The sequence below is a fragment of the Macaca nemestrina genome, chromosome 18, assembly GCF_043159975.1.
Source record: "Macaca nemestrina isolate mMacNem1 chromosome 18, mMacNem.hap1, whole genome shotgun sequence".
Classification (NCBI taxonomy): domain Eukaryota; kingdom Metazoa; phylum Chordata; class Mammalia; order Primates; family Cercopithecidae; genus Macaca; species Macaca nemestrina.
The window spans coordinates 3,644,742-3,667,339 of record NC_092142.1 but is presented as its reverse complement, the minus strand read 5'-3'; the positions used below and the strand labels follow the sequence as shown (position 1 = coordinate 3,667,339).

General features: G+C 47.4%; 1 pseudogene; it reads right to left on the bottom strand.

The window, feature by feature from the left end:
• Positions 1–10,786: 10,786 nt before the first annotated feature.
• Positions 10,787–15,553, bottom strand: LOC139359810 (uncharacterized; annotated as a pseudogene).
• Between the last annotated feature and the right edge of the window lie 7,045 nt (positions 15,554–22,598).

Sequence of the window (22,598 nt, the reverse complement as noted above, 5' to 3'; positions counted from 1 at the left end):
CGCGGTACCTGCTTCCGATTTTAGATCGGATTTTAAACCTGCCCGAGACGTGCGGCGCCTGCAGTGCATTCTCCAAGTTTCAGTTTCTTGCCCAGCCCAGCAAGGGCGGGATCTGCCTCCAGCTCCGCCGTGGACTTTGATAGTTGGGGGCAAGTGACAGGAGGGCCGCAGGGCCGATTCCCTATTGGGCGCGGTTGTGAGCTTTGTGTCGGTGAGCGGGGCTGCCCAGTTGTGAGGCGGCCCAGGTCCTCCGGGCCGTGAGATCCGCAAATGGAAGCGTCCTGGGATTGAATCTGACAACCAGTTACCGTGTGTTTAGCGCTTATATGCAGATCCATCCTGAAAACACGTTTGTATGAAGCAGATGCTATTACCAGCCCCTTCCAACAGGTGGTGGCACTGAGATAAGTCATTTGCCTGGGGTCACACAGCTAGTCTGTCACCAAAGGTGAGGTTACCATGATAGTAGAGGGTAATATGGGATTGAAGAGGTCGGTTTGGGATGACTAGGTGAAAAGAGTACTGATATTTTATCTTATTTTATTTATTTATTTTTTTTTCCGAGACGGAGTTTTGCTCTTGTTGCCCAGGCTGGAGTTCAATGGCGCAGTCTCAGCTGACTGCAACCTCCCCCTCCCGGGTTCAAGCGATTCTCCTGCCTCAGCCTCCTAAGTAGCCGGGATTACAGGTGTCCGCCACTACGCCCGGCTAATTTTTGTATTTTTAGTAGAGACGGGGTTTCACCATGTTGGCCAGGCTGGTCTTGAATTCCTGACCTCGAGTGATTTGCCCGCCTCAGCCTCCCACTGTGCTGGGGTTACAGGTGTGAACCACCACGCCCGGCCTTTTTTTTCTTATATTCCAGGGAAGATCACAGATCCGCAGGCTGTCGTGGCAAATGCAGAGCCAGTGACCCCATAGCACTCAAGGTCCAGTTTGGAAAATCTTGTTTGCTCCCTAGGACCATTCTGGTGGTTTTAGGCATTCCTGTTTTTTTGTTTTTGAGATAGGGTCTTGCTCTGTCGCCCAGGCTGAAGTGCAGTGGCACGATCATTAGACATTCCTATTTCAAGAGACATAAATTCTAGACTGAAGCCTCAAAACCACTTTTTTCTGACATTTACTATGTAATCTCAGGCAAATTATGTAATCTCACCAAACCTCAGTTTCCTCATCTATTTTGAGGGAATACTATACGCACCTCACCTCATATCACTGGGTTAGGAAGAAATAAGCTGAGCTACACAGGATGCTTAGAACAGTACCTGGAGTCTCGCCCTGTCACCCAGGCTGGAGCAGTGGCAGGATCTCAGCTCACTACAACCTCCGCCTCTTGGGTTCAAGTGATTCTCCTGCCTCAGCCTCCTGAGTAGCTGGGATTATAGGCACCACACCCCCACACCGGCTAATTTTTGTATTTTTATTAGAGACAGGGTTTTGCCATGTTGGCCAGGCTGGTCTCGAACTCTTGACCTCAGGTGATCCACCCGCCTCAGCCTCCCAAAGCACTGGACTTAGGGTTTTCTTTTACCTGTACCACATGCTCTTTGATCCTATTCCTAGCTTTGAAATCTGATCATTAAAAAATAGCAAATTTAAATGGCATTTCATTTGAAATGCATTTTATTTTTATTAATATGAAATATATTACCTTTCTTCATGAAAAGGTATATGATGCATTTTACTCCACTTATATTTTGATTAAATGTTCTGGAGTTTAAATTTTCCTTTGGATTAACGTTAACCAAACTGTCTTACTAATATTGTTTGATAATGTTAGTATTTAGACGTATTCCTCTATTTGCATATTAGATCACTGTTTACCAACCTATTTTTGTTTTGTTTTGAGACGGAGTTTTGCTCTTGTTGCCCAGGCTGGAGTGCAATGGCACGGATCTCGGCTCACCACAACCTCCACCTCCCAAGTTCAAGCGAATCTCCTGCCTTAGCCTCCCTAGTAGCTGGGATTATAGGCATGTGCCACCATGCCCGGCTAATTTTGTATTTTTAGTAGAGACAGGGTTTCTCCATGTTGGTCAGGCTGGTCTCGAACTCGCGACCTCAGGTGATCCGCCCACCTCGGCCTCCCAAAGTGCTGGGATTACAGGCATAAGCCACCATGCCCGGCGTTTTTTGTTTTGCTTTTTTTCAGACGAGTAAACTGTCAGAGATGAGGAGGGAGACGAAAGAACTTGGAAAGAGGGTACAACCCAAACTTTTGTCAGGGAAGGCATGGCAGGACACGTGGGAGACCACACTGGGGAACATTTTACTAATTTTCTGGATTGATGGAAACACTGTTAGATATTTGTTTTGGTTAATATCAAGACAATCTAATTCTAGGCTTCAACTAAAACAAATGTGTAAAGATTGTTTTTGCTGGTTGCCAACCAAACCAGTTCAGATACCAATTCTTTTTTTTTTTTTTTTTTTTTTTTTTTGAGATGGAGTCTCACTCTGTCGCCCAGCCGGATCTCAGCTCACTGCAAGCTCTGCCTCCCGGGTTTACGCCATTCTCCTGCCTCAGCCTCCTGAGTAGCTGGGACTATAGGTGCCTGCCACCTCGCCTGGCTAGTTTTTTTGTATTTTTTAGTAGAGACGGGGTTTCATCGTGTTAGCCAGGATGGTCTCGATCTTCTGACCTCATGATCCGCCCCTCTCGGCCTCCCAAAGTGCTGGGATTACAAGCTTGAGCCACCGCGCCCGGCCTCAGATACAAATTCTTATTTGAAAGTCTCTTAACTGAAATTAATCCAGGACATAGTTTAACTATCACATTTACCTCTCTCTTCTCTTGGATTCAATAAGAGAATAGTTCTCAGTTTTAATATAGTCAGAATTTTAGGACAATTAACTTGATATTTTGGTTCTAACTTAGATAATTTTATTATCAAAATATTCAAAAAATGAGGTAAAACTAAATCAGTGCATTGACGTTAGCAGAATTAATTCACTCCTCTTCCCAGAGACTGGAGAATAGCTTTGAATTGAGCACAAAAGGATCTTCCCCCTATTTTGTTTTTGTTCTGTCTATTATTTTTGCAGTAAGCCTTTTGCACTCCTAGATTTTGTTCTAATGTTGAAAAACTGCCTGTTATGCTAGGCACAGTGGCTCACACCTGTCATCCTAGCACTTTGGGAGGCCAAGGCAAGAAGATTGCTTGAGCCAGGAGTTCAAGACCAGCCTGGGCAACAGAGAGAGCCCTTCTCTCTACAAAATTTTTTTTAAATTATCAGGACATGGTAGCACATGTCTGTGGTCCCAGCTACTCCAGAAGCTAAGGTGGGAGGATCCCTTAAGCCTGGGAGGTCAAGGCTGCAGTGAGTTGAGATTGTGCCACTGCAGTCCAGCCTGGGAGACATTGCAAGACCATGTCTCAAAAAATGCCAACTGCCTGTTAGAGGCTCCAGGTGAAATAATCCTAATTTAGAAGGAAATGAATATGGAGAGGCCATCTGTTCTGGAAATCAGCCTGAACTCAGGAAAAATCAGTGTGACCCAGACTATCATGTTCCCTGTATTTCTTATGACCAGTATATCTAGTCCCAAACCCTGACCTGTACTTCCCATTGGAGCATAGAGAAGAGCCATGGGTGCAGGAATAGCAGGATTCCAAAGGAAAGAAACAATGACTTGGCTCCAGGAAAGGTGAGTGTTCACTGGAAAGAAACAGGAAGAAAGAAAAGAAAAATTCAGCCTTACTTGGAATAAAAGCCTTTGGGATTCTATTTAGCAGTTTCTATTTTCTCTCTACTACTTTAATACAACTCTTTTTTCTGCCTCTCTCTTTCTCCTTGGACAAGGTGATATCTGCAATTTCTTTTTCTTACAGGTTTTGAGATCAGGAGAGAAAATGCAGATTCTTCAAAGCAGAAGAAATGTCTGACTCTACATCTATTGTTACTTCAGAGAAGAATAAAATTGAATCACCAATTTTACAAAAAAAAGACTATAAACATTTAGGAAATCAGTAGAGAAACACCCCAGATTTAGCCAAACTTGTAGATGATCAGAACCTCTCTATAAGGAGAGAAACCTGAGAACAGAATGGGAAGGCAAACTCAGCTCTTAGCTTTTCCTTAGTGTTTATAAGCAATCAGCTCCCAAATCAGGGTGTTTTAACAACTGGGAAGCCATCCCATATTTCCAGTCTAGGAAGCATTTCCCAGCACTTTGGAAGGCATAGGCAGAAGGATCACTTGAGCCCAAGAGCATGGGACCAGCCAGGACAACATAGTGAGATACCATTTCTACAAAAAAATACAAAAATTAGCCAGGTATGGTGGCAAATGCCTGTGGTCCTAGTTGCTTGGGAGGCTGAGGTGGGAGGACCGCATGAGTCCAGGAGATCGAGGCTACAGTGAGCCATGATCGCACCACTGCATTCCAGCCTGATACCCTAGAAGCTAATACCATGACACTGGGTTTCTGAAAAAAGAAAAGCTTTGTATTGCAAGTCGACTCACAAGGAGACAAGAATATCAAGCTTAAAGCTGTCCCGTGTTGGCTTTAAGGCAGTTATTTTTATTAGAAAAGGTTCAGGTGGTGGATTCTGAGATTAGTAGGTGATTAGTGGAAGGAAAGGGGACGTCTGGAAAGTCCTTGGGCTTTCACAGTTCTCTCTTCAGGCTACGTAATGGGTCTCGTGCAAATTCAGGGACAGCATGAAACCTGTGGTGAAAATTCAGGCTGTGATGTCAGCAAGCTCGTTCTGTGCAGACTCCAGTCAGCCTTATTAGCTCCAACAGATTTCTGCTTGTTGTTCTTCTATCTCATAAGGAAGGAATTTCAGCATTTCGTCAGCATTTCAGCAAGTTGTTTCTTCTCTTTTCCATTTTTTTTTTTTTTTTTTTTTTTTTTTTGAGGAGGAGTTTAGCTGCAACACCCAGGCTGGAATGCAATAGTGTGATATAGGCTCACTGCAACCTCCGCTTCCCAGGTTCAAGTGATTTTCCTACCTCAGCCTCCCAAGCAGCTGGGACTACAGGCGCCCAACAACATGCCGGGCCTCGAACTCCTGACCTCAAGTCATCCACCAACCTCAGCCTCCCAAAGTGCTGAGATTACAGGCGTGAGCCACTGCACCTGGCCAGCAAGTTGTTTCTCATCTGCCATCCTGCAGACTCAAGAATTTCTGTTACTGATTTCTTTAACTCTTTGGGGCACAGTTTCAGTAGCCACACATTTTTTTTAAGGCTCCTAGAAAATTAAAATAGCACAAAAATTGTGGTATATTTTACATATCTGCATTTAGATAACATCTTCAACACTCAACACAAGACCACAGCTGGATATTTTACTGGTGATAACTTCAAAAATCTAAAACTTAAGACACAAGACCACAGCTGGATATTTTACTGGTGATAACTTCAAAAATGTAAAACTTAAGACCTTTAATAAACATGAAACCATACTAAATGGCTCTACTTTGTACTCTTTTCGTTTTTTGTAGAGACAGAGCCTTGCTATGTTGCCCAGGTTTGTCTTGAACTCCTGGGCTCATGTGATCCTCCCACCTTGTCCTCCCAAACTGCTGGGATTAAAGATGTGAGCCACTGCACCTGGCTCCTACTTGGTATTTTATGGTAACTCTTCAGCCATCTCTCCCCAGTTAGGACCCCTTTTTAAGAGGAAGGGAAGCTGACGGTCAGCAGCGAAGGACTAGAGGCCCCTCACCTTGGTCAGTGAATGGGAGGGACACACTTCCACTACCTTGTCTCCTGGGTTTTATTTTTTTTAAATAATTTTTAACTTTTAAAAATTTCACAAATCTATAACAGCCAAATCTTCTGGGTTTTAAACATGGTCACAGATGTTTTTTGCCACTCATCCCATCAAGAAGTGGGGCATCTGTCCCCTCTGCCTTGTATCTGGGCGGCTTGTGACTGCTACCAATGAAATACAATGAAATACAGATGCGGTGTGGCCTCCAGGGTGAGGTCATAAAAGGCCTTGAAACCTCTATCTTGTTTGCTGGGAGAACTTGCACGTGGAGCCGGTGTAAGAAGTCTAGTTACCCTGAGAACATCATGCTGGAGTGGCTGCACATAGCTGTCTGGTGGAGAGTCCAGAGGTGCTTTTGCTTCTTGTAAAATAGGGGGAAAAAGTCAAACAAATAGACACTGCCATTGATTAGTTGTGGATGGTGGTCATATAGGTATTTGTTAGGTTTTGTGTATTTGAACTGAGGCAGAATAGGGTCTGGAGGCAGGGAACTGAAAGCCAATTCACCCTGACTTCCTAGAACTAAATCAAAAGAAAAACCCCAACTTTTCCACACATAAGTAACAAAAGGATCAGAGGTTACTCCCTTTGCCAATGCCCACCCTTTCTGACCGGCAGATGGTAAATTGAAAGTACCTCTGACTGGTTGCAAAAAGCAACCACTGAAGCGAAACTTTGTAACTTCACTTTTGGGGGACACCACTTAATTTAGGTGGAGTGAACACCAAGTGGCCAATGGGAAACCTCTAGGGGGTGTTTGGATCCAAGAAGATTCTACATCCAGGCCCTTAAGCTGCTGCTTGGCTGGCTGCCACACTGTGGCATGTATTTTCAATAAATCTCTGCTTTTGTTGATTCATTCTTACCTTGCTTTGCTGTGCATTTTGTCCAGTTCTTTGTTCAAAACGCCAAGAACCTGGACAATTTGTGTCAAGACCCTCTACCGGTAACAGAACCATTTCATTTCAAAAAAAGATCAAGGAAAGGGGCATAATTAGCAAGGTTATCTCTTGCTGTTGGTTTGAAGTCACTGACTCCAGCCTCAGAAACAAATCTTATCCAGAAAGGGGAAGAAGGTTGTAGGTTCTGCTGCAGGGAGGTTGGCTGGGAGCATAAGGGGTGGGTCCTCCTGTCTGTCCTGCCTGCTCTAATGTGCTAGGAGAAATCCCTAGTCACTTGTATTATTTGTCAAGATCTTGTGAAGACAGACACTCCCACCATCCTCCTCCTTCCTGAGGGTACCCCTCTGTTTCTTCCTCCCAGAAATTTAAGGTTGGCCAAATTTCCCTAAGTGCTTTCCTTATGTTTGACCCTCATTGCTCTTAAAGAGAAAAGCTTCGAAGCAAATAGCTCCAATGGGGTAAGGATTGTTGGTAGGGTCTCAGAGCTTCCCCTAGGAAGTGAGCAGACGATTTGTTTATGTTATTACTCAAAGTGCCATGTTTTCTGTCCTTAAAACCATTTTGCTCAACGAGGAAAGGACTGGCAGGGTAGGAGTCAGACCTAGCACTGGCCACAACTGCTATGTGCAAAGATGTATCGTTCTGGCTGTAGCAAGGGAGTGAAGGCTGCAGGTTCTTCAGTGGTCTTCCGACTTTCAAAACAGAAGAGGGTGCCATGGGGAATAGGAGTCAGCCCTGGAAAGACAGGAGGCAGTCTTTCACCATCAGTCAAGGTTTCCTACAATTCTGTGACCTGGCCTACATGGCCAACCAGTTACTTTGCCCATAGTCACTTTTGGCAGCTGTGCACTAATGAGACACTCCTGGAAGCTGCTGGTGATGGAAGAGTTACTCACCATCTAGATCAGAGGGTCTAAACCTTGGTCAACATTAGAATCACCTGGGGACCTTTTTAAAATTCCAATTCCTGGCTGAGCGTGGTGGCTCACATCTGTAATCCCAGCACTTTGGGAGGCCAAGGTGGGTGGATCGCCTGAGGTCAGGAGTTCGAGACCAGCCTGGCCAACATGGTGAAACCCCGTCTCTACTAAAAATAGAAAAATTAGCCGGGTGTGGTGGCGGGCACCTGTAATCCCAGTTACTTGGGAGGCTGAGGCATGAGAATTGCTTGAACCCAGGAGGCAGAGGTTGTAGTGAGCTGAGACTGTGCCATTGCACTCCAGCCTGGGCAACAAGAGCGAAATTCTATCTCAAAAAAATAAAATAAAATTCTGCAGGGGCCTTTGAAAACAGTATGCTGAGAATAGATAGGGCTCAAGGACAGTATCTCCAATTGAACTTTTAATGAACTCCCGTAGGCGCCAAGAAGGCGGGCAGATAAGGAAGAGCATAGAAACAAGGAACTGAGTAGAAGGTTACATCTGGGAAAAGAAAGTTTGTTTTGCATTGCATTCTTTCTGCTGATGTGGGGTTTATGGGGTATAAATAAAGTGAGGCGGAGGCTCTGAGTGCGGCCGCCATGTTCTCTGTGTGTCTTTGTCTTTTGTGTGTTCTTTCATTCTCCACCACCCCTGGCACGGACCCCAACAAAATTCCAATTCTTGGTTACCACATCTCCTAGAAATTCTAATGTGTTTCATCTGGGCCTGAGGCCAAGCTTTTTATTTATTTATTTGAGACTGGGTCTCGCTCTGTCACCAGGCTAGAGCGCAGTAGCACAATCACGGCTCACTGCCTTGAATTTCTGGGCTAAAGCAATCCTCCTGCATAGCTGGGACCGCAGGCACATGCTATCACACTTGGATAACTTCTGTATTTTTGTTAGGGACAGGTTTTGCTACGTTGCTCAGGCTGGTCTCAAACTCCTGAACTCAAGCAATCTGCCCACCTCAGCCTCCCAAAGTGCTGGGATTACAGGTGTGGTCTGGGCCACAGTCCAGCTATTTAAAGCTCCCCATTAATTCTAATATGCAGCCAAAATTGAGAACTAGTGCTCTATATATTAATTTGAGTAATGGCATAAGAAACTTGGAAGGAAAAAACAGGCTTGATAGAGGATTTCCAAATAGGTGGTGCATTTTTCTTGACTGGTAAAATAAATGAAGGATGGTGTGCTCTATTTCAGTGAATGTTATTATAAATCATAGGTCAAGCTGGATTTCTTGTGAAAAAGTCTTCATTTTTTAACATTACATAAAAAGCCTAACTTGAAACTGCCATGTTGTAAGGAAGCCCAAGCTGTCCACATGGAGTAAAACAGATGTTCAGTCATCAGCTGTTTCTGCCATCCCAGCGTAAGCACTAGACAAATGAGTGAAGAAGCAATTTGGGACATTCCAGCCCCAGCAGACGCAAAGGGAAGAAGAATCAAGGAATCCATCTATACGCCAGGCATGGTGGCTCACGCCTGTAATCCCAGCACTTTACGAGGCTGAGGAGGGCTGATTGTTTGAGGTGAGGGGTTCAAGACCAGCCTGGCCAATGTGGCAAAACCCCATATCTACTAAAAATACAAAAATTAGGGCCAGCAGTTTGGGAGGCCAAGGCACGTGGATCACCTGAGGTCAGGAGTTCCGGACCAGCCTAGCCGAAATGGTGAAACCCCATCTCTACTAAAAATACAGAAAACTGGCCAAGCATGGTGGCTCAAGCCTGTAATCCCAGCACTTTGGGAGGCTGAGGCAGGCGGATCAAGAGGTCAGGAGATCAAGACCATTCTGGCTAACACGGTGAAACCCTGTCTCTACTAAAAAATACAAAAAATTAGCCGGGCATGGTGGCGGGCACCTGTAGTCCCAGCTACTCGGGAGGCTAAGGCAGGAGAATGGCGTGAACCCGGGAGGTGGAGCTTGCAGTGAGCCGAGATCGTGCCACTGCACTCCAGCCTGGGCGGCAGAGCGACACTCCATCTCAAAACAAAACAAAACAAACAAACACACAAACAAAAAATACAGAAAATTAGCTGGGTGTGGTGGCGTGTGCCTGTAATCCTAGCTACTCAGGAGGCTGAGGTAGGAGAATCGCTTGAACCCAGGAGGCGGAGATTGCAGTGAGCCGAGATCGCACCACTGCGCTCCAGCCTGAATGACAGAGTGAAACTCAGTCTTAATTAGAAAAAAGAAAAAGAAAAAGAAATCCAACTATAGACAGCAAGTACCGAAACCCCAGACATACAACCCCAGTCTAACTATTCCAGTGTTCTCCAGCTGTTGGAGCCACCTTAGCTGAAGATTCAGCCATTGTGGAACGAGATGAGTTGTGCCTCTGTGTCTTGCTTGAAATCAGACCACCAAGTTGTGAGCATAATAAAAAGGCTGCTCTTTTACACTATTAAGTGGGGTGTTTTTCATGCAACAATAGATAAGTGGAACAACAGGCATGCATGAATAAACCTTGTAGAAGATTCAATGAATATAGATGTATACAAACAAAATGAGGGTCTGGGCACAGTGGTTCATGCCTGTAATCCCAGCACTTTGGGAGGCCAAGTGGGGAGGATCACTTTAGGTCAGGAGTTCGAGACCAGCCTGGCCAACATGCTGAAACCCCGTCTCTACTAAAAATACCAAAATTAGCTGGGCGTGGTGGCGGGCGCCTGTAATCCCAGCTACTTGGGAGGTTGAGGCAGGAGAATTGCTTGAACCTAGGAAGTGAAGGTTGCAGTGAGCTGAGATCACGCCACCGCACTCCAGCCTGGGCAACAAAGCGAGACTCTGTCTCAAAAAAAAAAAAAAAAAAGAGGGACTTTTCCATCACCCCTACCTAATGTCTCCATGCTGTGCATCCTCCCAGCCTCCTGAGGAACTTCATGTACCTATATGAATTATATGTACATATCATGCTATACGTATTTTGCAGATCTTCTTTTTAAATATTAGCAGTGTGCCTTTGATATCTATCTAGTTCCAGATGAATAGGCCATTGCCACTCTAAACAACTGTATAGCATGCATACTATGCATATACCACAGCTGTATTGACTATCTCCCCATTTAGATTGTCTCCAATTGTTTCCTTTAACAACCAATACTCCAATGAACATTTCAAACATGCATATTTGTGTACATTTGATATAGTCTTAGTAATGGAATCACTGAAGCAAAAGCCTTGTGCTTTCTTTTTTTTTTTTTTTTTTTTTTGAGACAGGTTCTCGCTCTGTCGCCCAGGCTGGAGTGCAGTGCCATAATCTTGGCTCACTGCATCCTTGACCTCCTGAACTCAAGCAGTCCTCCCACCTCAGCCTTCAGAGTAGCTGGGACCACAGTCATGTGGCACCCAGCTAATTTTTTATTTCTTATAGCAACGAGGCCTCACTTTGTTGCCCAGGCTGTTCTCAAACTCCTGGGATGAAGTGATCTGCTCACCTCGGCCTCCCAAAGTACTGTGATTACAGGCATGAGCCACCGTGCCTGGCCTAGGCTTGTGCATTTTTAATTTTGAAAACTTGCATCAAATCGCCTTCCAAAACAGCTTCACAGGCCAGGAGTGGTGGCTGACACCTGTAATCCTAGCACTTTGGGAGGCCAAGGCGGGCAGATCACCTAAAGTCAGGGGTTTGATACCAGCCTGGCCAATGTAGTGAAACCCCATCTCTACTAAAAATACAAAAATTAGCCAGGCATGGTGGCGGGTGCCTGTAATCCCCGCTACTCGGGAGACTGAGGCAGGAGAATCACTTGAACCTCACAGGTAGAGGTTGCAGGGAGCGGAGATTGCACCACTGCATTTCAGCCTGGGTGACAGAGTGAACCTCCATCACAAAAAAAAAAAAAGGCTTCACAAATTTAACTCCTAACTTGAGATGTGAAAGTGCTTCTATGTCTGCATGCTCATTAAAGGTAACTGTGGCAATCATATTAATTTGTGACAATATAGTGGGTGAAAAATAATGTCCCCTCATCTGGGGGTGGTGGCTGAGGCCTGTAATCCCAGCACTTTTGGAAGGCCAAGGCAGGAGGACTGCTTGAGCCCAGGAGTTCTAAACCAGCCTGGGCAACATAACAAGACTCTGCCTCTATTTTTAAAAAAGTAATATCCCCTTGTTGCTTGTCATGCTTCTGATTACTAGCAGACTGAGCATCTTTTCACGTGGTACTTTGTATTTCTTCTCTGAGTTGCATTTTTTTTTTTTTTTTTGAGACAGAGTCTCACTCTGTTGCCCAGGCTGAAATGCAGTGGTGCATTTCAGGATCTCAGCTCACTGCAACCTCCACCTCCTGGGTTCAAGCAATTCTCCTGCCTCAGCCTCCCAGGTAACTGGGACTACAGGCACATGCCACCATGCCTGGCTAATTTTTTGTATTTTTAGTAGAGACAGGGTTTCACTATGTTAGCCAGGATGGTCTCGATTTCCTGACCTCATGATCCACCCGCCTCAGCCTCCCAAAGTGCTAGGATTACAGGGATGAGCCACCACGCCCAGCCATGAGTTGCCTATTTAAGCCTTTGAGCATTAAAAAAAATTGTAGTACTTTAACATTTCAGGTATTATTATATGTACAAATACTTTCTCTGTCACCTTTTTAATTTTTATTTTTTGAGACAGGGTTTTGCTCCATCACCCAGACTGGAGTACAGTGGTGCAATCACAGCTCACTGCAGCCTTGACCTCCTAGGCTCAAGCGATCTTTCCAATTCAGCCTCCTGAGTAGCCGGGACCACAGGCACACGCCACCATGGCCAGTTAATTTTGTGGTGGAGGGTAGATATGGAGTCTCCCTACATTGTGGCCTTTTAACTGTATTCATGGCTGTTTTTGTCATACTGAAGTTTTCTAATTTTTCTATTTAACTGAATTTTTAAACTTTTTCAGCTTTTTTGTCTTGGTTAGAAAGATCTTCCTCACTGCAAACTTTAAACAAATTTACAGATGTTACACTTTGTATTTCTTTAAATTATCCGGGCCAGGTGCAGTGGTTCACGCTTATAATCCCAGCACTTTGGGAGGCTGAGGCAGGTGGATCACAAGGTCAGGAGTTCAAGATCAGCCTGGCCAACATGGTGAAACCCCGTCTCTACTAAAAATACAACAAATTAGCTGGGCGTGGTGGCACACACCTGTAATCCCAGCTACTTGGGAGGCTGAGGCAGAGAATTGCTTGAACCCAGGAGGCAGAGGTTGTAGTAAGCCGAGATTGCGCCACTGCACTCCAGCCTGGGTGACAGCGTGAGACTCTGTCTCAAAAAAAAAAAAATTAAAACGTATAGACGACATAGAGGGAAAAGGCCAACTCCTACCCCCAATTCTACTCTTGAGAGATAGTCGTGTTTATTTCTTGCATTTCGCTCCAGATACTTAAATTTTAACAATATTTTTTCTCTTATTTACAAACATTGGATCATACTATCTGAACTTTACTGCAAACGTGCTTTTTCCACTGAATAATACGTAGACCATCTTTGCACATTAGAACACAGAAATTCACCGCACTGGGGCCGGGCATGGTGGCTCACGCCTGTCATCCCAGCACTTTGGGGGGCCGAGGCGAGCACATCACACGTCAGGAGATGGAGACCATCCTGGTTAGCACGGTGAAATCCTGTCTCTACTAAAAATACAAAAAAGGAACCGGGCGCGGTGATGGGCGCCTGTAGTCCCAGCTGCTGGGGAGGCTGAGGTGAGAGAATGGCGTGAACCCAGGAGGTAGAGCTTGCAGTGAGCCAAGATCGCGCCACTGTACTCCAGCCTGGGCGACAGAGTGAGACTCCGTCTCAAAAAATACAAAAACAACAACAACAAAAGAAATTCACCGCACTGTTTTCAGTGGATGCTGTGTAGTCCAAGGAATGGATTCACCAAAACTTATTCAGCCAGTGCCCTGGTAACAGACATTTAAGTGGTTTACAGTTTCTAACTAACTGGCAAGTGTGGCAGGCAGGGAAATGATCTAGGATGATTACCATCATTTGTGTAAGAAAGTGTCCCTGAGACTACCATGAAGGTGAATACGGCCTCGATATGCTTACCTGAAGACAGTAGTCTTGATGGGTAGGACTTAAATCGAACGTAGGAACTAGAAAAACAGACCATCTAGCTGGGTTTCCAAGCTTTTTCGTGGGCTGCAATACACTTGGATCAAAGGAACTCTTTCTTGACAGTTCAATATGTAAAACAGTTAAAAAGTAGTGGCTGATTTGGCATTAGTTGGGGGGGAGGGAAGGGAAGGAGGGAGGTCTATGCCTATGAAGCTCCTGAAATAAGAAACCAGATACATGTGCCTTCTTTGAGCCAAACCATTACCTCTCCGCTCATAGCATGTTACTAGATTTGTTCAAAAGCAAAAAACAAGTTTCAGAAACTGTACTCTAGGGTTCTGAGGGGGCAGAGTTTGAGAATCCTTGCTCTAGCCTGCCTCTGCTAATTATAAATGAGAAAACGGCAGTGCTGCTGTTAGGCTGAAATATCTGTTCCTTTCACAGCTTTGTTATAACTGGTAATTACCATTTATTTGTTCTCGGCCTCTTTGGAACAGGGATCTTGCCTGACACGTGCATACTCGCACGTGGCACGGTAAGTGGGACACAGTAGGCGCTCGTAAAATATTTGTTGTAAACATGAACGAAAAAGGGCGACAGGCTAATAACGGGTGGAAAGATTTTGGGGTCAGCACAGCCCCAGGACGTCCCATCTCCGTGGGCCGCGGGCCGTCCGGAAATTCGACGACTCCACTTCCCAGCGCCGCTCCCGGGATACCAGCGACAACAGCTGCTCCTTCCCGGTAAAGGACGCTCGGCCCCTCCGGCGAAAAGCCGCTATAGGCTGTCGCGGCTGCCAATCAGACCAACGAAGCCGCGAACCGGAGACCTCTGGGAGACGTGGGCCCCCGCTTATCCGCCCTCCAATTGGCTCGCGTGCTCCCGGGGCACTCTGGGAGATGTGTTTCTGGGAGTGTTCCGCGCATGTGCGTGCGTGAGGGCGGGGCGTCAGGGTCATAGTGGAGTGTCTGTCGCGCCTTCTGTGGGCCCCTCAGCAGAAGACACGTTTTCGGCAGAAGCCGCCCTGGGTCCCTTCCGTCCCGCAGGCAGCCCGAGACCCCGGCGGAAATTGCGCGCGGGTCGGGTCTCGCTAGACCCTAGCGCCTCTCCGAGTCCGGGCGCACTGCGGACAGTTCCTCTTTATCCTCGGCCGCTCTTCCTGCAGGTCTCCTCCCCCAGGCCGCTTCCCCTCGGGGCGCCGGGCCAGGGAGGAGAGGCCGGGCCGGAGACCCCCGGAGTGGCGCCGACTTCCGCTCGGGCGTGGGGTCCGCGGGGCGTCGGCGGGAGGGGTCCTGGAGGGGACGGCTGTGCCGGGTCGGGATTCACTGTCCTCTCCACAGAGGCGCTCCTGACAGTCATGCCAGGCGCCGCCCCGGGCTCTGGGGACGTCCGAGGACGCAGCTGGCGGTTCCTCCCGCGGTGCCCGGGACTGTTACTTCCCCGAATTCCCAGAACAACCCATTTGATAGGAAACGGAAGCTGAGAAAAATCGAGTTACTTACCCACGTCACACGGCCACCAGATACTTGAATCTCGTATTTCCCACCACTTCGTGGCTTACAGACTCATAAACAAGCAGTTGCAAAACAGGGTGATGCGTGGGAATGACAGCAGCAGGGGGCAGGGAAGGGAAGTGGGAAGCGCCTTAGACGGCAGGATTCAGCAAACGGAGCCCCAAAGGAGAGAGTGTCAGTGCTGCTTCTTGGTAAGAAAACACAGGGCCGGGCGCGGTGGCTCACGCCTGTAATCTCAACACTTTGGAAGGCCGAGGCGGACGGATCACGAGGTCAGGAGTTAGAGACCAGCCTGACTAATAGGGTGAAACCCCGTCCCTACTAAAAATTACAAAAATTAGCCGGGCGTGGTGGTAGGCGCCTGTAGTCCCAGCTACTCAGGAACCTGAGGCAGGAGAATCGCTTGAACCGAGGAGGCAGAGGTTACAGTGAGCTAAGATCGTGCCACTGCGCTCCAGCCTGGGCGACGGAGTGAGACTGCGTCTCAAAAAACAAACAGAAGAAAAGGAAAAACAAGGGGGGTAGTTGCCTTCCAGACACAGTTTTGTTATTTTTCTGTCCCTTTTGCTAGCCTGTCAGCCCTCTGGTGGCCGGGGACTGCGTGTCCAAAGCCTGGCTGCTAGTCATGTCCCTATAAATATTGCATTGGTAGGACAGAGCGTTTTAAAGTTTTTGTAAGTTTTTTTGTTTTTTTTTTGTTTTTTTGAGACGGAGTCTCGCCCTGTCTCCCAGGCTGAAGTGCAGTGGCGCAGATCTCTGCTCACTGCAAGCTCCGCCTCCCGGGTTCACGCCATTCTCCTGCCTCAGCCTCCCAAGTAGCTTGGACTACAGGCGCCCGCCACCATGCCCAGCTAATTTTTTGTATTTTTTTTTTTTTTTTTTTTTTTTTTTTAGTAGAGACGGGGTTTCACCATGTTAGCCAGGATGGTCTGGATCTCCTGACCTCGTGGTCCGCCCGCCTCGGCCTCCCAAAGTGCTGGGATTACAGGCGTGAGCCACCACGCCCGGCCTTTATAAGATTTTTAAGTACAGGAAAGTTGAGGGAGTAACATGAATACCCACGTACTCTCCACCTAGATTTAATAATCAGAATAAATAATCTGTGTAGGCCTTTATTTTTTAAAACCCTCTTGTTTAACGTTACCGCGTTCCAAATGAAACTCATTGGTGAGTGGTGTGGGGATCTATTCAGATCCCCATGACTGCAGCCCTTAAGCAGAGGTAAGGCCACCTGCCACACCCTACTTCCTCTCCCTCCGTTTCCATCCTGCTCAGGAGGTGCCGTCAGAAAGATCAGTTACAAATATGGTTATCTGTGCGTAGGGGCCTGGGCAGCAAATCTCATTAATCTGGGCTGGGATAGGCAGGTGGGTTGGTCCAAATTAAGGAGATCCTACAGAAACTCTTAGCTGCCTGCAGGATTCAACACGAACTCCTTAAGGTAGCAACAAGGGCCCTTTGTAAAATCTGGCCAGGAACAGGTGTCCTAGATGCTTCTTCACACCCCTCAGTATACAATGTATCCATATCATGTCAGCCTGGCCTTCAAAATTACCCAGAATCTGACCCTTCTGCCTCCACACTGGCTCAGGGCCCTGCAGTCATTTTCCTGCGTTTTGACAATAGATTGCTTTCTCCTGTTTTCACCTTTCTCCTCTTTTGTCTCTTATGGAAGCCAGAGCCCCTCCCCTCCCCGGAAACAAGATTCTCGCTCTTTCACCCAGGCCGGAGTGCAGTGGTGCGATCACGGGTCACTGCAACCTCCGCCTCGAAGGTTCAAGTGATTCTCCTGCCTCGGCCTCCCGAGTAGCTGGGACTACAGGCGCATCGCCGCCACACTCAACAAATTTTTGTATCTTCAGTAGAGACGGGGTTTCACCATGTTGGCCAGGCTGATCTTGAACTTCTGACCTCAGGTGATCCACCTGCCTCAGCTTCCCAAAGTGCTGGATCACACGTGTGAGCCACCGCGTCCGGCCCAGGGTGTTTTTTTAAAGCGTAACTCCAATCATGTCACTGCTTTACTCAAACTCTCCAGTGTCCCCTCATCTCAGAGTAAGAGCCAAGTCCTTGCTGTGTCCTGGGAGCCCTCCTACTTGATAGGCGACCCCAGTTCCCTCTCTAACCCCTCCATCCACTCCTCCCTGCTTCTGCTCCAGCCACCACTCTTCTTCAAACACTAAGCACAAAGTTACCCCTTTTGCACTCTGTAAATAGGCAAAGACTGCTCATCCTCAAAATGAATACCTGGCTTACTCCTTTTCCTTTGGGTCTCTGTTCAAGCACAAAAGCCTTCTTCAAGTGCCCTATTAAAATGTGAAACCGGCCGGGCGCGGTGGCTCAAGCCTGTAATCCCAGCACTTTGGGAGGCCGAGACGGGCGGATCACGAGGTCAGGAGATCGAAACCATCCTGGCTAACACGGTGAAACCCCATCTCTATTAAGAAATACAAAAAACTAGCCGGGCGAGGTGGCGGACGCCTGTAGTCCCAGCTACTCAGGAGGCTGAGGCCGGAGAATGGCGTGAACCCGGGAGGCGGAGCTTGCAGTGAGCTGAGATCCGGCCACTGCACTCCAGCCTGGGCGACAAAGCGAGACTCCGTCTCAAAAAAAAAAAAAAAATGTGAAACCGGGGGCACAGTGGCTCATGCCTGTAATCCCAGCACTTTGGGAAGCCAAGGTAGGCGGATCACTTGAGGTCAGGAGTTCGAGACCAGCCTGGCCAACATGGTGAAACCCCATCTTTACTAAAAATACAGAAATTAGCCAGGCATGGTGGTGTGCGCCTGTAATCCCAACTACTTGGGAGGCTGAGACAGGAGAATCACTTGAATCTCGGAGGCAGAGGTTGTAGTGAGCCAAGATCGTGCCACTGCACTCCAGCGTGGGTGACAGAGTGAGACTGTCTCAAAATAAATAAATAAAAATAAAAAATAAAATATGAAACCAATCCCCTGTACTCACTAAAACTATTATTCTGCTGTTTTTTCCCCCAATTTATCACTCCCTGATACATTGTGTATTTGTTTGTTTATATCAATTCACACTTTCCTATAAGAATGTGGGCTTTTGGCTAGGCGCAGTAGCTCACGCCTGTAATCCCAGCACTTTGGGAGGCTGAAGTGGATAGATGACTTGAGGCTGGGAGTTCGAGACCGGCCTGGCCAACATGGTACATTTTAGTCTCTACTAAACATGCAAAAATTATCCAGGCATGGTCGTGGGTGGCTATAATCCCAACTACTTGGGACGCTGAGGCAGGAGGATCACTGGAACACTGGAGGCAGAGGTTGTAGTGGTGAGATTGCGCCACTGCCCTCTAGCCTGGGCGACAAAGTGAAATTCCATCTCAAAAAAAAAAAAAAAAAAAAGAATGTGGCTTCTTCTGAAGGGCATTTATATCAGAAAAAAAAGAATGTGAGCTCTGCGAGAAATTTTTTCCTGTTCAGTTCTGTATCCATAGTACCTAGAAGAGCATCTGGCATACAGCAGGTGCTCTATGAGTAAATTAATGGCCCTGTGGTGCCTCTTCCTAGCTAGACATGTATTCAGTATGTCAAGTAACCCATCTATACAGGGTGGGCAATTGTTCCAATTTCCCAGGACTGAGGTCGTTCCCAGAACTAGGCTTTCAGTGCTAAGACTGGGCACATTGGGTTTTGCTCCTAAGCAAAACGTGTTGGTCATCCTACCTCTAAGCCTACATTTCGTCATCTATAAAAAAAATAGTTGGCTGGTCACAGTGGCTCACGCCTGTAATCCCAGAACTTTGGGAGGCTAAGGCAGGTGAATCACAAGGTCAGGAGTTCAAGACCAGCCTGGCCAACATGGTGAAACCCTGTCTCTACTAAAAATACAAAAAAATTAGCTGGGCGTAATGGCGGGCGCCTGTAATCCCAGCTACTCGGGAGAGTGAGGCAGGAGAATCGCTTGAACCCAGGAGGCGGAGGTTGCGGTGAGCCGTGATCTTGCCACTGTACTCCAGCCCAGGTGATAGAGTGAGACTCCGTCTCAAAATAAAATAAATAAATAAATAAATGCATACATACTATATACCTCCTTTATCATGATGGTTTAGGGGCACAGGACTGATACTCCCTTAGAAGTTAAGCTAATTCTGAAAGACTTTTTTTTTTTTTTTAAATACAGAATCATGCTCTATTGCCTAGGCTGGAGTTCAGTGGTGCAACCTTGGCTCACTGAAACCTCCGCCTCCCGGGTTCAAGCAATTCTCCTGCCTCAGCCTCCAGAGTACCTGGGATTACAGGTGCGTGCCACCTCGCCTGGCTAAGTTTTGTATTTTCATTAGAGACGAGGTTTTGCCACGTTGGCCAGGCTGGTCTTAAACTCCTGACTTCAAGTGATCCACCCGCCTCGGCCTCCCAAAGTGTTGAAATTACAGGCGTGAGCCACCGCACCCGGCCTGAAACACTTTTTAAAGCTATCTTTTTTGCTCATTACGAATGTAATACAATCTTCATTTTTTGAAATCCCAAAATGTGCAGAAGTGAATGCCATAGAAAGTGAAACCCCAGGTGACCAGGACTGGAGTGAAGGTCGTGGTGTCCGAGCCACACATTTCCCAGGAATAACAGCAGAGAGTGGACCCTTTGCAGCAGCTTCGTAGGGTTTAGATTTGCCATGTCCCCCCAAATAAGGTCACACATCCAATGGCAGGGGCACACAAGAGAGCCCATGACCATTCCACTTTGATTATTAAACATTTGAATGACATTACAAGGGCAATAATTCTATTTTCACTCTGAGAAATTACCGGAACCCCTCCAAACAAAAGCTTTGTGAGCCTGCCTTGCCCTAGAAAGTCCAAAGTGGCATCAAAACACTGCCTTCCAGAAGTCCTGCCTCAGAACAGCCTCTGTTGCAAAACGTGTCACCACAATTGCAAAATATCCTGCTTTAGACCAGAAAGTATCGTTCCCTGCCCAATTCTGTCATGGCGTTTTGGTCTCAGTTCCGAGGAGTTTTCTGACCAGTCAAGATGGGATCACACAGCACCCACAGCGTCACTGCACAGTCCCATCCTTTCTCCATCTGGTAGTGGGAGACTGCCTGGGAGGTGCTGGGTTGCCACTGTCCAGAATCAGGGACAGGTGCTGGCCCCAGTGATACCCTCGTCAACACCCTTCTTCTGGCTCAGCCTAAAAATTCCAAAAATCTGTCGTCTGCACCATCAATGTGCATTTCACCCATGGTTTTTTTCTTTTTTTTTTTTTTTTTTTTTTTTTTGAGATAGGGTGTCTTGCTCTGTCACCCAGGCTAGAGAGCAGTGCAATCACAGCTCATTGCAGTCTCAACCTAGGCTCAAGCAATCTTCCTGCCTCAGCCTCCTGAGTAGCAGGGACCACCAGTGTGTGCCACCACACCCAGCTAATATTTTTTCTATTTCTTGTAAAGGCAGGGTCTCCTTATGTTGCCCAGGCTAATGTCGAACTCCTGGGCTTAAGTAATCCTCCTGTCTCAGCCTCCCAAGGGCTGGGATTGCAGGTGTGAGCCACTACACCCAGCCCAATTCACCCACTTTTTAGAGAAGATGTTGGGCTCAGAAAGATCTAGTGAACTGCATGTTTGTTGTCAGCTATGAAAATAAAGCAAAAGCATCAAATACTCTGTGAAACAGAAAACAGGTGGACCAGCTGGATAGTAAGTAAAATTCAACCAATCAGAACTCATCAAAGCCTTGAACCCCTGGCTGGGCACACACAGAGGCACTCACACCCAGAGATGAGTGTTCAGCTAGGCATCACAATGTTGTGACTGACCTGTGGAAGTGACCCATCCTGGACCTCAGTGGTCAGCTGGAAATGTGACAACCATGGGTAGTCATGAATAATAAAAAGTAAAATCACAAATTATTGTCATGCAGGAGACGATGTTGTGAAGTGGTTTGATGTTTGGATCCTGGCTCTGGGCAAGTCACCAAGCTACAGATTCTTGGCTGCAGAGGAGGATGATAAATGCAGTCCTGCAGGGTACAGTCCTAGAGATTCTAGGAGGTAGTGTTTATAAAGCAAGTGGTGGCTGGTGCAGAGGAAGTGCTGGTGAAGGGTAAACTGCATTATTAACAAAACTTCTGGATGGGCACAGTGGCCAGATTACAGGGATTACACACCTGTAATCCCAGCACTTTGGGAGGCCAAAGCGAGTGGATCGCTTGAGCTCAGGAGTTCAAGACCAGCCTGTGCAACATAGTGAGACCCTGTCTCTATAAAAAAATACAAAAATTAGCCGGATGTGGTGGCATGCAGCTGTAGTCCCAGCGACTTGGGAGGCTGAGGTTGGAGGGTTGCTCAAGCCCAGGAGGCAGAAGTTGCATTGAGCCAAGATCCTGCCACTGCACTGCAGCCTGAGTGACTGAGCAAGACCCTATCTAAAAACAAAAAATTAAAAAATTAGGGTATGCAAGTAATTTTTTATTTTTTTGAGACAAAGTCCCGCTCTGTCGCCCAGGCTGGAGTACAATGGCACAATCTCGGCTCACTGCAACATCCGCCTCCCGCGTTTAAGCGATTCTCCTGCCTCAGCTTCCCGAGTAGCTGGGAATACAGGCGCGTGCCACCATGCCTGGCTAATTTTTGTATTTTTAGTAGAGATGGGGTTTTACTATGTTGGCCAGGCTGGTCTTGAACTCCCAACCTGAGGTGATCCACTCACCTTGGCCTCCCAAAGTGCTGGGATTACAGGCGTGAGCCACCACGTCCAGCCCCCGACATGTAACTTCTGTTAGCTTCAAAGCCACCTCTGGGGCCCTGCACCAGACTATGAGCTGAAGGACACCCGTGCCTTTTCACCCCTGTAGCTCCAGCATCCTGGCACACTGTCTAGAATGTTCAGTGAATGTGCACGGAAGGGCATTCTGGCTCCAGGGAGTGAGAACTGAGTCAGCTCTGGGAACAGATGAGTCAGGCTGGTGGTCGAGGCATTGCTTTTCAAGCCCTTCATGTGGCTGGAAGAACCAGACAACTGGAACTGGATCAACAGGGGTGATGGCGTGGCAAGAGTTATCCCCCGGCAGTGCCCTTCTGGCCTCACTTGCCTTCTTGGGCCAGGAAAGGCAAAGCTCACGGGGCTGTATTTACTGCCCACCCCTTCCCCCATCCCATGCCATTGGCTCTGGAGGGTCTGTGAAACCCTGAGTCTGGAGGAGAACAGTTGACCAGCAGGGCTGGCCCTCAGCATAGTCCTCTCTGTTCCCATTCACCCGCTCTGCCAGCCCCAGATCCTGGCAGGAAGGGAGATTGGAGGGGTTGTCTGGAATCCAATCCTAGACCTTCCCTTGCAGAATTGCCCACCTGTCTGTGGTCTAGTGTGGAGATGAGGTCCAGGGTTTGGGAGGGGTGTGGGGACAGATGTCTGCCAAGGCACTGAGCCCTCCCAGCTGGAAAATCCTCTGAACTTGTGAGAAGAGAACACAGCCAGCATGGACACACCCTTACCCTTAGTCTCAGTTCCCACCAAGACACAG